The sequence below is a fragment of the Lepus europaeus genome, chromosome 3, assembly GCF_033115175.1.
Source record: "Lepus europaeus isolate LE1 chromosome 3, mLepTim1.pri, whole genome shotgun sequence".
Taxonomy (NCBI): domain Eukaryota; kingdom Metazoa; phylum Chordata; class Mammalia; order Lagomorpha; family Leporidae; genus Lepus; species Lepus europaeus.
In genome coordinates this window covers 17,116,460-17,134,483 of record NC_084829.1, presented here as the reverse complement: position 1 = coordinate 17,134,483, position 18,024 = coordinate 17,116,460, and the positions used below count along the sequence as shown (strand labels likewise).

General features: G+C 42.6%; 1 pseudogene; it reads left to right on the top strand.

Annotated features, from left to right (window-relative positions):
• Window positions 1–1,390: 1,390 nt before the first annotated feature.
• LOC133756424 (large ribosomal subunit protein eL33-like) lies at window positions 1,391–8,274 on the top strand (annotated as a pseudogene).
• The last annotated feature ends 9,750 nt before the right edge of the window (window positions 8,275–18,024 follow it).

Here is an 18,024-nt window from a genome sequence, read left to right as displayed (position 1 = left end):
TTATACATAACCAGCTGCAGAACAAAGAAGCACAAAGAAGCACAAAGAAGCACAAAAGATAACAACATACGCAACCAACTTATCGGGCCTCCAGTAACACAGATAATATTAACAGAGTGTTCTTGATCATCACCGTCCTTCAGGATGGGAGTATGTGACTTTCTTATCCCAAGAACTCCGCAAGCGAAGATTGGCCTTAACTTATCCAAAGGCTACCTACAGTGTCCTAAGTGGTGACTTAACCACTGAGCCAGACTCCTGTCCCTAAATGTACCTATTTCTTTTCCATGAACTTTTTGAAGCACTCTTGTATGTTAGTTTTCCATTACTTGTATTTTAATCTTATTTTCCTTTTGAACTTAGTTGTCTAGATTCCCATTTCTGTTTCCTTTATTCTACTACCAACCTCAATTTATTTTGTGATCAAAGTATGGAGAAATGCTATTAATAATGTGTGTTTCTCAGCAATGACTCCTACAAGTTTTCTGAGAAATTCAGCTTCAAGAACTTTAGTTTGATATGGTCATAAGTATAATTTAGCCTACATCACTAAAATATTTCAAAGTAGGTTTTTGGTTCTTTCTTTGAAATACATGTAAATAAGCATGTTTGTCTCCTGTAAAGCAATTTGTGTGATATTCTGGGGTACAATTAAGAGGATGCCTTAAGATACATACCAATATTTAATTGATCCTAAATTATATATATTACATTTTATTATTTCTGAAATTCATAGGCAAAGCTGACAGTGTGTTAGCATTTCCTTTGACTGTGGTCTGTCTATAATCGCATTATTCTTGACTAAATGTCTAAAGCACCAGGCTCAAAACTTGCACAGAGTAGTGATTTGGAAGAAAAACATCTAGGGCAATAGAGGAATTATTATTAACCCCCAGGAACTAAGTAAAAGATGTGTTGAAACCAACATGCTTTGCAGCATTCCTAAGCTTGAGTTTAGCTGGGCTATCTCCAGAGACGTAGGGGGAGAGGGAAGAAGAAAGGGAGGAGTTTATTATTAACAGACAAATTACAGATCCAGGATCTGTTTTTATGTACTAAGTCTTTAGCAAAGTTTGAATAATCAAATGCTCTTCTAAAATTCTGCATAAAATCATACTTCTGTGAGTAATGAGACAACCTGGCCCACTAAATGGCAGTGGACAGATTTGCATCTGACAGAACCAACATCTCCCAAATCATGTGAAAGGCGATCCCGATCCCTCACCAGAAGAGGCTCCATCTAACACCGTGTGTCTGCATTTCTCCAAACACATCTCAGCCCATGGTCACTTTCAAGGGTGGTCCTGTTTATCAAGCATCTCCCTCCTTTAGGAAAATTTAGGGCCAAATGTAGAGTAATAATAATAAAAAGTCGTTACCAACTTTTTCAATGATTCAGGATGTTTTGGATGCAGGTAAAGAAAACCCTGACTAGCCGGCGCCGTGGCTCAACAGGCTAATCCTCTGCCTTGCGGCACCGGCACACCGGGTTCTAGTCCCGGTCAGGGCACCGATCCTGTCCCGGTTGCCCCTCTTCCAGTCCAGCTCTCTGCTGTGGCCAGGGAGTGCAGTGGAGGATAGCCCAAGTTCTTGGGCTCTGCACCCCATGGGAGACCAGGATAAGCACCTGGCTCCTGCCATCGGAACAACGTGGTGCGCCGGCCGCAGCGTGCTACCGTGGCGGCCATTGGAGGGTGAACCAACGGCAAAAGGAAGACCTTTCTCTCTGTCTCTCTCTCACTGTCCACTCTGCCTGTCAAAAAAAAAAAAAGAAAAAGAAAAAAAAAAAGAAAACCCTGACTCAACTAGTTTAAAGAGTAGATGAGTTATTCTTTCTCACGAAACAGGTTACCAAAGACAGGAGGGATCCAGGGCAGGGCGATCGCTGCCTTCAGTCTTTCTGTCTCTGCCCTCCTCCACTTGGCTGGACGTCATGCCACTCACAGTCCCAGCAGGCATGTAGGCAACACATTAAAGGCCAAAAGAACCAGTATGCATCTCTCAGAGAGCAAGCAGTGTCTTTCCAGAAGACTTCCTGTTCCGGGACCATGCCTGGTCCTTGTGATAGAGAGATTCTGGCTGGGTAGACAGGGACCAGGGGGCCCCTTCCCCACCAGCTGGAGATGAGCCTCCGAAGACCCGGGAGAAGTCAAGTGGAGGATGCTGTTGCTATGTCCCTGTTATCAAGGTTTCTCTGTGCTGTTGGATCTGGCCTAGGTAATGAGAATTGTATGCACCTTGGGGGAAAGTTTCATGTGTTTTCTGTTAACTTTCACCAATTAACCAATCAAAACCAACCCTCTCCCAGACCAATCATGAGACCGGCCCCTATAAAAACCCCAAATCAGCCCACAATGGCAAACTTCTCCGGGACCCCACTCAGCACTGTTAGGAGTTTTTGTCTTGCGCTTTTGCTTTCTTTTAATAAATCACTTCTGCTTTACATGCTCTTTGTTGTCTGCCCTCCTCACTCTTTGTGGATGTGAGATACCAACCCACAGAGAAAAAGAATTCTGATAACCTCAGGCTCCTGCAACACTAGGTGCTGACAGAGCCAATCAGCTTCAGAGGAAGACATTGCACACTGGTGTGGCCCAATCAGAATCCATCCTATGAAGCATCCTGTGAAGCTAACAGTGTGACCATCCTCCCTCAGGGGTCCGGCCATGGCAAGGACTGGGGATTGCTGGAGAGAATATTGACAGTGTCGGCATCAGAGTTAAGGTGAGAACCTCTGCCACACCTAATCTCACTCTTACTCTTTCCCTTCTTTATTTTTTTTCTATAGCATTTATCAGTCTCTGGCAAATTATATGATTTTACTTACTTATTGTTGATATCTCCTAAGTAGAATACAAATGTTTATTATTTACTGTATTCCTTGCTATGTGAGGTTCTTTATAGCTAAGTCAGATTCTGTAAATTAAAGATTGATTTTTAGTGTTGATAACCATAAATACATTTTATTTTTGTTTATTTTTAAGGATTATTTATTTATTTGAGAGGCAGAGTTAGAGAGATAGAGGGATAGAGATAGAGATGAGAGAGAGAGAAAGAGAGAGAAAGGTCATCCATCCGCTGGTTCACTCCCCAAATGGCAGCAATGACCAGAGCTGGGCCAATCTGAAGCCAGGAGCCAGGAGCTTCTTCTGGGTCTCCCAGGTAGGTTCAGGGGCCCAAGCATTTGGGCCATCTTCTACTGCTTTCCCAGGTGCATTAGCAGGGAGCTGGATTGGAAGTGGAGCAGTGGGGACACAAACTGATGCCCATATGGGATGCCTGTGCTGCAGGCAGAAGCTTAGCCTACTACGCCACAGCGCCGGCCTCAAGTTCATTTTAGATAGCAAAAAAAGAAAGAAGTAGACACACTCACAAATTTACATGTATGAAAACATGTATAGATTTTATAGCTTTTTTTGCAAATGTTTCCATGACGTAGTATCTCCAGCATCCTTTACTACTCCTGATCTGCCCCCTTTGCCAGCTCTCAGCACCTCAGCTGGCCACATGTCTTGACTGGGTGAAGCAAAGCCCACCCATTAGGAATTAATGGTCCAACTTGTATGAGGGCACTGCATTTTTTCATTAGCTTTCCCATTGGGACGTAAGAGTAATAAAAACTCCCTGAGAATTCCTTTGGTGCTGAAAAGTATGTCTCCCAGCCATCGTCTATAAAGGTAACTCTGTGTTTGATAATCAGGAAGGCTGGTTCCAACCTGGACAATTGTATAATGCCTATAAATTCCTTTTTCCTGGGAAGGAATTGGTGTGAAGTTATTTGCACATACCATGTCTCATTCATGAATGTATCAAATCTTTCTAGCGATTGCCCAGTGCAGTTCTCTTTTCCTCAGCACACAGGCGTGTACCACCAATCCCTACGTCTGCCCTTAGGGGTAGCCAGTGGGTTGTGAGTTGAAGTTAGACACGAAATGAAAGGGAATCTGCCTCTACTCAGCATTCCTATTTTACCTAAGGGCGGAAAACCTTAACTACATCGGAGAGGGTCTGAAGGACGTAGACTGAGAACCTACGAGCACTCAGTGCATTGTGGGAAGGAAGTAGCAGGCACAGGGTCAAGGTTCTCCCTGAGAGAGGATTACACACACAAAGCCAAGGCTCCCGAGACAGAGGCTCACTGTGTAGTGCGAAGGCTGAAGCGTAATCGGAAGAGTAGAGAATGTCCTCTCTCCTCCACACTCTACTGCCACTAACCTGTCACTAGCAATCTGGTAATAGCTACAGATTATATCTGGGAGAGCTGCAACAGACAAAATATCTTTAAGGAACAGCACAAATGAAAGACACCAAACCAAAGGAGGAGACCAAAACAAGGTCGATGGAAGAATTTGAAGCATGTGGTGTTTATATTTGAGATACAGCAAATCTCAAACACAGTCAGACTCCTGGGTGGATCAACATAAGTCCTCACAGGTGAGGCCTATTTACCGTTTATACATATGTCTGGATGTCAGCATCAACAAAATTACCATGAACTAAATCTCATTTCATTCTCATTTCACACACACACACACACACACATACAAATGGTAACTATGCAGGGGTGGTGGATATGTTAAGTAGCTTAAATATTGAAAATAAGCACTGCATAATTAGTAAACATTGTTAAACACACACATATTACATTTGTTTCAAATACAGATTTGCTTGGGCTAGGAAAAGAGGCTACAGCAGGATATAGCAAATTTTCTCATTGTTAAATTTTCTTTTAGCAATTTGTATGTCCATGTAAGCCTTAACTTTAAGTAGCCACACCCTTAAAGTCCATGGTATATTCTATAGTTACTATACTAGTCAAGTTGATTACACTATCACACAGGGCTAATAAACGTTTTGGAAACAATGGCTGTAGAAACATGTAGTTTAACAAAGACAAAGGAAGTTCTTTCTGATTCTGAGTCTGAATGAGAGAATATTAACAGAGCAGAAATGAAATGACTTCATAGCCTAGCACTGCGACCTTCTCCTGTGACTACAGGTGACTGAGTTGTTCCACAGAATCTGTTTTCCCATCCCAAACTTGGAATAACAATATGTATTTTGTTTGTACTTTTGGAGGTTAAATGACATAATACTAATGTTTACAGGGTATTATAGGAATATTATGTTGCTAACAGGTAACATCACATGCAACAGCTGGAAACTGTATTTGGTCTTTTTGGGATGCCACAGAATATACCAAAGACTTAGAGCTTAAACAGCAGAAATTTATTTTTTCACAGTTCCGGAGGCTTGAAACTCAAGGTCCTGGCCAATTTGGCTTCTTATAAGGGCTTTCTTTGTGGTTTGCAGAAATTCGCCTTCTCAATGGTGTCCACCCTTGGTGGGAAGAGAGCTCTAGTGTCTCTTCCCCTTCTTATAAGACATCAGACCTGTGAAATCAGGGGGCCATCCTAAGACCTCATTTAACCTTAATAATTACCTCCTAAACGCCCTACCTCTGAATATATGAAAATACATTTCTACTGGGGGTTAGGGTTTTAACATATGAATTGGGGATGGGGCACAAGTTAGTCCATTGTAGATACTAAATGCTTTTCTTCTTAGGGCCAGAATAAAGTAAGAACAAGAAGACAATACAATGTCTTCTTGGAATACTCCTTGTCAATGTCATACCGGAAGACAATCTTATAAAGCAAGTAAAAGAAATAAAATGTACACAGATTGTAAAGAAAGACATAAACTTTCCTAATTCATACATAATATGGTTGTCTACAAAGAAAATCTGAACAAAAGAAGGAAAAAAATCTACCAGAAATATCCCTGCTGGAATGAGTGTATGTAGCAGTTATAGGCTACCAGGTCAACACAGAGAGCAAACTGTAGGGTGGACACTTCGGTAAAGTGGGTTGAGCTACCATTTGGGATGCCTGCATTCCATATCAGAGTGCCAGTTTGAGTCTTGGCTCCTCTGCCTCTGATACAGCTTCCATCTAAAATGCCTGGAGAAGCAGCAATGGCAGCTCAAGTATTTGTGTCCCTGCCACTCGTGTGGGACAACCTAGATAGTGTTCCCGGCTCCTGGCTATGGTCTGGCCTGGCCCCAGCTGCTGAGGGAACTTGAGTAGTGAACCAGCAGATACACAATCTCTCTACTTCTGTCTCTCCCTCTGTCACTCACAGTAAACTGTATTTCTATATTCCAAGAATGGGTTTGACTTTGGAATTTTAAAAATAAAATCAAGACAGTGCCAAAAATATGAAGTCCTTAGGAATAATTCTTTTAAAAATGCATGTGAAACGTGTAAGTGGAGAGCTATTAAACACAGAAAAAAGAAGTCCAGAGAGATCTAAACAAATGGAGAGATGGTCATGGATTGGCAGACTTAATATTGTTAAGAAGTCGGTTGTCCTTTATGAAAAACAGTATGGAAGTTCCTCAACAAATTAAAAATAGGTCTACCATTTGACCCAGTGATTCCACTTCAGAGTGTATTTCAGTCCTGAAGAAACTGAAATCAGAATATGAAAGAGATACTTGCCTTCTCCTGTTAATTGCAGCAGTATTCACAATAACCAAGATACAGACTCAACCTAGGTCTTCATTAACAGAAGAATGAAGAAAATGTGATACACATGCATAATGAAGTAGTATCCAGCCATTAAGAAGAATGAAATCCTGACATTTACAGCTAAATGGATGGAGCTGGAGATCATTATGTTAAGTGAAATAAGCCACACACAGGAAGACAAATACTATATATTCTTCATCATATATGGAAGTTAAAAAAACAGTTGAACTTAGAATAGTGATACTGCAGGCAGAGAAGGGTGGGGGAGGGTAGATAGGGGGAGGCCAGAAAATGGGAACAAACCCAATCGGATAGAACCAGTTCCACTGCACCATGGCACAGAGAGGCGACTAAAATTCACTACATTATATTCTATACTGTGTGATGAGCTGGAGGACTACAAACACAAGAAGATAAGAAAATGGGAAGGCTGGTTGCCTTTCTTGATCAGTTATGCTATGTATATGTGTTGAAGTATTGCACTATACCCACAGATGTATATAAGTGTTGCATATTAATCAAAAATCTTAAATAGTAAAATAACTTATAAAAAACTCATGTGCATGTACTGATTATTTTTATTGGTATTTAAAATACATTTTGGGGGCCGGTGCCTCGGCTCAATAGGCTAATCCTCCACCTGCGGTGCCGGCACACCAGCTTCTAGTCCCAGTAGGGGCGCCGAATTCTGTCCCGGTTGCCCCTCTTCCTGGCCAGCTCTCTGCTATGGCCCGGGAGTGCAGTGGAGGATGGCCCAAGTGCTTGGGCCCTGCACTCGCTTGGGAGACCAGGAGAGGCACCTGGCTCCTGGCTTCGGGTCAGCGCGATGCACCAGCCGCGGCGGCCATTGGAGGGTGAACCAACGGCAAAGGAAAACCTTTCTCTCTGTCTCTCTCTTTCACTATCCACTCTGCCTGTCAAAAATAAAAAAAATAAAATAAAATACATTTTGGGAAACAGGAAAAATTGCCCAGTATTTATCACCATAATACACCAAGAGTTTTCAACCAAATGGATTTCTCATGTTGGTTTTCTTACTCCACCTTTTAAAAATTTTGATTTGAAACCATGGTGTAGACAAAATTTGAGGCAAGTGTTTTAGATTCGTTTTTCTTTTGTATTATAACATTTTGGGAGCTTCAGGGAATCTTGAAATACTCATTCAGTTATTCCCATTCAAAGTATCCTTATCACATCTTTTCTGCCCTCTCAGAGCTTGGAGGCCTGCAGGGCGGGAACAGGACTTCTAGAAGGAAGCTATGTCTGGAAGACTGGTGTGGGGCCATCCTTGCTGGCCATCAGCGGGGTCTCTAGAACCAATGGAAACACTCAGCACCTGTTAAAATGAGAGGTGTTTATGCTTGAGATAAAACTGAATTCTATCTGGGCAAGAGATATGCTCATGTGTACAAAGCAAAGAACAACGCAGTGACTCCTGGAGGCAAACAACAAGACCAGAGAAATCTGGGAAAAGGTAACTCATGCTTATGTCAACAGTAGCATGGTTCATGCCAAACTCCGAAGCGATCTTTCTGTGAAGGCCACCGGACACAGAATCTGTGTGATGCTGTACCCCTCAAGGATTTAAACTATTAAAAAGCAAATAAAAGTGGATTTGTTCTCTTATTAAGAAATGATATTGGTATCACACATCCATTTCATGTCAGGCTATTTGTTATGAACTGAACTAAAGGAAAAGATGGTTACCACCTTCTTGGAGGTTATATTCAGATAGAAAAAAATGTGCAGAACTATAATTAAAATAAGATGCAACAAGGACTCTGCTGGGTAAGTGATGCTACCTGGAGACATGCTGTGAGACTTCCCGGGAGATGGAGTGTTTGTGTGGGAGGTTTGCAGGTGGGAAATCACGTACAGTGGAAATGTATATGAAGGGCTCTGCTGGTCTGGGAATTAGGGATAGTATATGGTGACTATGCAGGAGACAGGGTTTGGTGCCTACAAACAATGAGAGTTTGCAGATGCTTCTAAACTTTGAGCAGGAAGGCAGCAAGGAGGAAGCAGTGTGGGGAAAGAGGAGACAGTGGGAAGACAACGAGACATGGGAAGAAGAGAGAGCCCCGAGACCTGAGAGAGAACACGGCGATGCTGAAAGCCCAGAGTAAAGAGGGAGGGTGGATGGCAGATGCTGTGACATCCTTTCCATGAGGCAACAAGGCAATGACCCTGGAATCGCTGAGTTGGCAGACAGAGTCAGCGCCAAATCACACAACAGAAAACAAGGCAGATGGAGGCGGAGAAGAGCCCACAGCCAGCGCAGAGGGTTTTTAGTGGTGAAGCAGACAGCAGAGCCCACCCAACTCTGCAGGATGTGTGGGGTGGGGAGAGGGCTACCTCCCAGGCACCAGGTCCAGGTCCAGGTCCAGGTCCAGCCTGTCCACTTGGCTGTTGAGCCAGGCACTGCCTGCTGAGCTCCCTCCCCATCCACAGGCTGAAGCTGTGTTTGGTTAGGGCTGTAGATCAGCAGGTCAGCCGTGTCTAACTGACTCCAGCAGAGACGGGGACAGCCTGCAAGATAAGCGAGCTGATCTCACAGTCTCCTGGGCACACCTGGAGCCATGCAGGTCTGATGACAAGAACTCAATGCGAAACTCAATAATGACTAACTTTGAAGAAATTTGTGGGTAATGATGTCTGCACAGGAGCAAAGAGTTCCTCCCTTGTCTCTTAGTTGTAGATCATGTTCTAGGCCATCGTTCTGAGCCTGTTGGACACATTGTAGTTCCTCCGTACGTCTGCCCATGAGGCTCATCCACATCCAACGTCTGTGTGCCAGCAGGTATGTATGCCGCTGTCTACAAATGACTCTAGACAGTCATTCCTTCGGAGCCAGAGCAAGAATTAGAGCTCTTGGTGCCATCTCCCTGGTGGTTATAAAGCTGTTAGGAAGGAAGCTGTCCACTGTCTCCCCAGGGCTCAGCCCCTCTGCCTCGCTGTACCTTCCTCTCATGTCCCTGGCCGTTTCTCTGATAGTCCCCCAGGGGATGTGCAATGTTGGACTCTTGGGGCTGATTCACCTGTAAGGCGAGGAAGCACTTCCTCCAACTGAAGAGTCACCGATCATAAGCCGCAGGGCCTCCCAGGTTTCAGAAAAGCAGCTAGAAGTGAACATTTTCCAAGCAGTTTCCATAGGATCTGAGGAGCGCCTTTGCGCCCCCTGCAGGATGCCCGCGGACTCGGCTATTTCTGTACACTGAAATTATTTAAATAAATAGATTAATAAACCAACAGCATCTGGTTATGGTTCAAGTCTTAAGAATTGTAGCGGCAGGGGTTGGTGCTATGGCACAGCGGGTTAAAGCCCTGACCTGCAGTGCCGGCATCCCATGGGCCTGGGGTTTGAGTCCCGGCTGTTCCACTTCCTGTCCAGCTCCCTGCTGATGTGTCTGGGAAGGCAGCAGAGGATGGCCCAGGTGGTTGGGCGCCTGTGCCCACGTGGAAGACCCAAGGGAAGCTCCTGGCTCATGGCTTCAATATCATCTGAGGGCTGAACCAGCAGATGGAAGACCTCTCTCTGTCTCTACTTTCCCTGTAACTCTTTCAAATAAATAAAATAAATCTGGGGGGAAAAAAAGAATTGTAGTGGCATTCTGAGCATAAAAAGGAGTTCTAAAAAGAAGCTATCTCACCTTAGTTTGGCACGAAACATAGCTTAGGCAGAACTGGTCTTATTCCACAAAAGTGAAAAAGGAAAAGTTAAATTTATAGAGGCCAGCGCTGTGGCTTAACAGGCTAATCCTCCGCCTTGCGGCGCCGGCACACCGGGTTCTAGTCCCGGTTGGGGCGCCGGATTCTATCCCGGTTGCCCCTCTTCCAGGCCAGCTCTCTGCTATGGCCCAGGAAGGCAGTGGAGGATGGCCCAAGTGCTTGGGCCCTGCACCCACATGGGAGACCGAGAGAAGCACTTGGCTCCTGGCTTCGGATCAGCGAGATGCGCTGGTCGCAGTGACCATTGGAGGGAGAACCAACGGCAAAAAGGAAGACCTTTCTCTCTGTCTCTCTCTCTCTCACTATCCACTCTGCCTGTCCAAAAAAAAAAAAAAAAAAAAAAAAATTATAGAAACTTATTTCTGAGATATATTACCAATTCTTACCAGAATTTCAACTTTCTTTTGGGGAATGACACTTCGTTGTTGCTGACACTGTGGTCATGGATTGTGGTGGTCTGACCCTCTGGACGCTGAAAGGGCCCATTGACTCCCTGCCCACCAGCTTCCCGGGCTCTGTTCAAGAAAGAGTGAACACTTTATGGAATTTCACCAGTGGAATTCTCTATCAACCGTAAGTACTAATTAGAAGGACAAGAGATTGCAGGTTCTAATCCACGTATTCCAGCAATGGAGAAAGCCACTGCAGCTACCACCTTTCAAGTCTGCTTTTGCTCCTCAAAGTAGCCCCTACCTCAATTTCTTGAATTGAATCTATTTATGGCTTACCCAATCCTAAGTGGGTTTTTACAACTACAATATAAAAGTCCTCACTGATGAAAACTTATAAAAAAAAATCAGTGTCATGGGCTATAATTAGTATAGTTTTTTTTTTAAGTTTAATTTATTTATTTGGCAAGTAGAGTTACAGACAGTGAGAGGGAGAGACAGAGAGAGAGGTCTTCTATTCACTGTTTCACGCCCCAATTGGTTGCAACGGCCAGAGCTGGGTCAATCCAAAGCCAGGAGCCAGGAGCCTCTTCTGGTTCTCCCACCGAAGGTGCAGAAGCCCAAGCACTTGGGCCATCTTCTACTGCTTTCCCAGGCCATAGCAGAGAGCGGGAGCAGAAGTGGAGCAGCCAGGACTAGAACCATTGCCCATATGGAATGCCAGCACTGTAGGTAGAGGATTAACCTACTGTGCCACAGCGTCAACCCCATGATTGGTATAGTCTTATAGACATTTTTCTCAAGGAAGTAAAAATAAATTCCTAACATTCCTTCAGCTTTGGTATGAAACAAACCTATGCTTTAGGAAGCAGGTTATTAAAAAGTCAAAAGGTGACCATGGCTAAGAGGACAGGAGAACTGGTGGCATAAAAGAATGATTTTAATTAACAAACAATGCTTGGAAAACATTTAAAGAAGACAAGAAATAGCAAATATCAGAACTCATACTGCTTAGAAATAAACCATTTGTATAGAGAAATGGTCTTTAAAGTCTTTTGAAAGTGTGCTATGTAAAATAACTTAGAAAACTTTAGGTACCCTTTTGAGCATATTTAACTTGGTATCTAAAGCTTTTTATCAAAAATATAAATAAATGACTTTACAAAGAAAAGAAGCATTAACATTTTTAAGATGAAATACGATGAGAGATGACTGAAATTAGAATGAATATTTCATGGGGCAGGGGTTTGGCTTGGTGGCTAAGATGCCCACATCCTATATCACAGTGCCTGGGTTCAAGTCCTGCCTCCACTCCTGGCTCCAGCTTCTTGCTAATGCAGACTCCAAGGGGCAGTAGGTAATGGTTCATTAGTTGGTTCCCTGTCACCCACATGGAAGACCCAGATTCAGTACCTGGCCATGAATTTTGTCTGGTTGTGGACATTTGGGGAGTGAACCAGAGGATAGGAGCGCTCTCTCTCTCTCTCTCTCTGTCTTTCAAATACATGCAGACATATAAAAATAAAGTTTAAATGCCAATTTTTAAAAAAGCATTTCATGCTATGATTTGATTTTAATAAAAAGCTTAACTTTGTTGTATAATTCATCCCAAATCTAGAATTAATCATGTAAGTTTTCATCTGAGGATTTTATCAAATATAATCTTACACTTGGTGCTCTGGGAAAATATTATGGCTTCATTTGAAAAACCAGTTCCCAGAGTAGTTATTGAACCTGGTGACTGAGATGCTATTAAGATGCTCCTACCACACTGAAGTACCTGGGTTTTGTTTGCAGCTCTGACTCCTGACTCTAGCTTCCTGCTAATGCAGACCCTGGAAGCAGCCATGATGGCTGAAGTGACTGTGTTATTGCTGTCCACGTGGGAGACCTGGATTGAGTTCCTGGCTCCTAGCTTTGGCCATGGCCCACAACCAGCCATTGCAGACATGTAAGCAATAAAGCAGTAGATGCTAGCCTGCATATGTCTCTCTCTCTCTCTGTCTCTCTGTGTGTGTGTGTGTCTCAAACTAATAGTGCTTTTTAAAGAACCAGTTGCTTAAATTGTGCTGTTTCGGTTGTCCTGATTTTAGAACATTCTCACTCTGGCCAATCTTCTCCTATAATAAAAACAATACAATAGATAAGGAAAGGCAGGCGAACCTAGAGCTGAGGTGAAAGTATTAGTTGTTAACAAGTTATCCCAAAACCAATACTTGGAATCATCCCCTTGTTGACAATAGGAAGGGGCTTACTCTTCAGAAGCTGTGCTGAAGTAAGACATGGATGCTTTTCTTTCTGCAAGTGGCCATAGGGATATTGTGGACATGGGCACATTCCTAAGCAACTTCAGGAAATAAGTTGAAACCAAGGGAAGTTGAGGAAGACTTTCAAAAGTGTTTGTGTGCCTCTGCTACTGAGAAGTTCATGAAGAAAGCAAAGAAACAAGTCCTAGGATGAGAGTCAGCAGAAGGCAGGAGATGGACAATAAATAAGGTCCTTCTATACAGGTGCCCAGATGAGAGGTTCCTAGTGAAGAAAACACAGCACACTGAGGAGTCACTAACTAAAACCAAATTGAAGGGAACCCTAAGACCACTAGCTGGGAACTTACTCATCATGCTCAAGGCAACATCAGCTGCAAGTGCTCAACACCTTGGAGGATTTTGGTGACAATAGAATTCCAGGGAAAAGCATCTTGCAGCAGCTAGCCTGAATGTTCTCCTACCAAAATTAGCTGGCTCATCAGACATCTTCACCATATAAGACACTAGACGAGACTGGCAGGAAGTCAATAGTGTTTTGATGAAGAAAAATTGTGAAACAATAATTCTGTTTCTGGCTAAGTCAATATTTTAATGTATTAAAACTCCATAATGATAATATAGCATAATAGGAAAGAAATTCTTTTTTTTAAACTTTTATTTAATGAATATAAATTTCCAAAGTACAGCTTATGAATTACAATGGCTTCCCCCCCCATAACTTCCCTCTCACCTGCAACCCTCCCCTTTCCCACCCCCTCTCCCCTTCCATTCACATCAAGATTCATTTTCAATTCTCTTAATTACAGAAGATCAGTTTAGTATATATTAAATAAAGATTTCAACAGTTTGCACCCACACAGAAACACAAAGTGAAAAATACTGTTTGAGTACTACTTATAGCATTAAATCACAATGTACAGCACATTAAGGACAGAGATCCTACATGAGGAGTAAGTGTACAGTGGCTCCTGTTGTTGACTTAACAAATTGACACTCTTGTTTATGGTGTCAGTAATCACCCTAGGCTCTTGTCATGAGTTGCCAAGGCTATGGAAGCCTTTTGAGTTCGCCAACTCTGATCATATTTAGACAAGGTCACAGTCAAAGTGGAAGTTCTCTCCACTCTTCAGAGAAAGGTACCTCCTTCTTTGATGACCTGTTCTTTCCACTGGGATCTCACCCGCGGAGATCTTTCATTTAGGTTTGTTTTTTTTTTGTTTGTTTGTTTTTGTTTTTTCCAGAGTGTCTTGGCTTTCCATGCCTACAATACTCTCATGGGCTCTTCAGCCAGATCCAAATGCCTTAAGGGCTGATTCTGAGGCCAGAGTGCTGTTTAGGGAATCCGCCATTCTATGAGTCTACTGTGTATCCTGCAGGAAAGAAATTCTTAACTATTTTGGGACTCAGAGGATTATGCAAGTATTATTAAAAAAAAAAAAAAACACAACAACAACTAAAAGAACTGACCTCCATTGAAATGTTTTGAGAAGAAGAAAGCTGAGGGATGGTCAGGGGAACAAAAATCCCAGGGGGCAGGGCTAAGCTGCAGGAGGCAAGAGGCACCACATCCATGTGCCAGTTCCATATCAGCCAGAGCTAAAGGAAGACTGCCTCCTGAATACAGCTCCCTGAGTACTTTATTTGCCTCACCCTCATTCCAGACCTTGAATTACATCCAAATAAAATAACAGCAGCAAGCATGGTACCCAATATGATGCAAATGGCATAATTCTCATATGGAAAGTGTTCAATGTAAAAGTAATATATTGAGTGCAACAGGCTGGAGCAAAATTTCCAGAGGCCACTGACGGAACCCAAGAGGCTGTCCCTGGGTGAGGTGTTAGCATCTCCATGTGGCAGTTCCCTCTTGTGTCTAAGGAGAGAGTCAGCAGTCGATTGTTTTCTCACTCCACAGGTTATTAATGTGAGAAATAAAGCATCAGTGAATTTGGGTGGCACACAACCACAAAAAGCCATCTTCCTCCAAAGGTGCACTTGGAGGAGAAATCCTCCAGGCATTAACCTCTTTAATAATTAAATGGAAATAAATGAGCTACATGTTCAAAATTAGATTTAAAAGAACAAAAGGGGGAAATGATAAAGGATGAAGTTAATAGGCAAGAAAATGAAAAAGACGACCATCTTTAAAATAAACAAACACTGAGTGGTCTAAGGAAGCGCATGCCCTCTGTCAGAAGCTCTAGGAACTAAAACCTTAGATATAATAAAAGGATATAATAAAACCTTTGAATATTTCCCAAATATATTTAAAATTGTGTATAAAATGGATAATACTCCAGGGTAATATAAATTGTCAAACTGATCAAAGAAAATATAGAACCCCTTTAATGGACCAATAGCTGTCATGGATATTGAAAAGGATTATCAAAGACTTCTCAAAATGATGTTAAGCCTCTGTAGTTTTCAAGTCTTCAAATGACAATAGTAATTTTAAAAATCCTATTCTAGAATGTTCATCTTTTCCAGAGTGTTGGAGAATAAGAGAAATGGTCAGCTAGCTGCCTCATATCCACACGTGATAAAGACACACAGAACACATGGATGCATAGAGCCAGGTGCCTCCATCAGCACAGCCGCAAAGTCCTAAATAAATGACTGGATAATCAAATTCTCCTGTATAGATAAAAGGATACTCAAGGAAATATTGCTCAGCACTAAGGAGTATGTTAATATAACTCATAATTTTTATAGATAATATTTTATGATTTATTTTTATTTATATAAAGGGAACAGATTTCATGTATTACACATATACAGTTTTGAGAACATTATGATACTTCCCACCCTCACTCCCTCCCTTGCTCTCACCCTCTCTCCTTATTCCTTTCTTATTTTTATTTTAATTTTTGTGATGCCTTACTTTCTTTTTTTTTTAAATTAAACTTTTATTTAATGAATATAAATTTCCAAAGTACAGCTTATGGGTTACAATGGCTTCCCCCTCCCAAAACTTCCCTCCCACCCACAACCCTCCCCTTTCCCGCTCCCTCTCCCCTTCCAATCACATCATGATTCATTTTCAATTCTCTTTATATACAGAAGATCAGTTTAGTATATATTAGGTAACGATTTCAACAGTTTGCCACCATATAGCAACACATAGTGAAAAAAAAATACTGTTGGAGTACTAGTTATAGCATTAAATAAGAGTGTACAGCACATTAAAGGCAGAGATCCTACACATTAAGGACAGATCCCACATGGGATGTAAGTACACAGTGACTCCTGTTGCTGACTTAACAATTTGACACTCCTGTTCATGGCGTCAGTAATCTCCCTAGGCTCTAGTCATGAGTTGCCAGGGCTATGGAAGCCTTTAGAGTTCGCTGACTTTGATCTTATTCCGATAGGGTCATAGTCAAAGTGGAAGTTCTCTCCTCCCTTCAGAGAAAGGTACTTCCTTCTTTGATGGCCCCGTTCTTTCTACTGGGATCTCACTCACAGAGATCTTTCATTTAGGTCTTCTTCTTTTTTTTTCTTTTCCATGGTGTCTTGGCTTTCCATGCCTACAATACTCTCATGGGCTCTTCCGCCAGATCCGAATGCCTTAAGGGCTGATTCTGAGGCCAGAGTGTTGTTTAGGACGCCTGCCATTCTATGAGTCTGCTGTGTATCCCATTTCCCATGTTGGATCTTTCTCTCTCTTTTTGATTCTATCAGTTAGTATTAGCAGACACTTGTTTTGTTTGTGTGATCCCTTTGATTCTTAGACCTATCAGAGCCATCGGTTGTGAACTGAAATTAATCGCTTGGACTAGTGAGATGGCATTGGTACATGCCACCTTGATGGGATTGTATTGGAATCCCCTGGTACATTTCTAACTCCATCATTTGCGGCAAGTCAGATTGTGCATGTCCCAAATTGTACATCTCCTCCCTCTCTTATTCCCACTCTTATATTTAACAAGGATCACTTTTCAGTTAAAATTTAAACACCTAAGAATAATTGTGTGTTAATTATAGAGTTCATAGTCAAAGAGAAAAAGTGGATAATCTCATCATCAAATAGATGACAATAAGCTATTTGAGAAAAGCGAAATAATTTGCTTGGCCAGTAATGTGAGAAACTACCCTTTAGGGATTGGATATTGGGGGTGGAGTGAGGGTGGGGTGGATTAGACCTGCGTCCAACCAGCTCACAATTGCATCTACTCTGAATCCATTAGGAAATGTAAATGACAGTTCTTCCTCAAGCCATTAAAGGAGAAATATGCTAAAAATCTGTGCTATAGATGCAGTGTGTCAGGAATCAGAGCAGCTGCTCAGGCTCAGAGAACCTAGACACCCTGAGCCGTTGCTGTTCTTAGCTCCTGAGCCAACTGATGCTCTCAGGGTGTTTTGGAAACTGGAGCTCCCTCCCTTTGCAGTGTGGGAAGTTGAGCTTTGATCTGAAATCAAACACAGGTTGTCCCACTGCTTTCTGTCCTGCTCTGATGCTGGAGAGTGCAGCGAAGGAGCAGGGGAGAGGGGAAGAGGAAGAACAGGAAGGTAGGGGACCAAGGTCCAGTCCCAACTGCTTTGCTGAGATCTAAGCCAAATGAGAATCTTTGAAATGGATGAAATAATATAAAGTTATTTTAGCAAACTGTCTACATACATAATTGTACAAATCATCAATGTGTACTTTTCACAAAGTAAACACACTCATGTGTACTTAACCAACACCCAATATGAGGAAAAACGACCTCAACAACCCAGGAGCCATTCTTAGGCACTCCCCATCTGGTCAAGACTTTCCCTTCATGCTCAAGGAAAATTACACCTTGACTTTTTTTTTTTTTTAAGATTCATTTATTTATTTGAGAGGTAGAGTTACAGACAGAGAGGAGAGGCAGAGAGGTCTTCCATCTGATGGTTCATTCCCCAGATGACCACAACAGCCAGAGCTGCGCCAATACGAAGCCAGGAGCCAGGAGCTTCCTCCAGGTCTCCCATGTGGGTGCAGGGGCCCAAGGACTGGGGCCATCTTCTACTGCTTTCCCAGGCCATAGCAGAGAGCTGGATTGGAATGGAGCAGCCTAGACTCGACCAGCACCCATATGGGATGCCAGCAATGCAGGGGGCAGCTTTATTCGCTACACCACA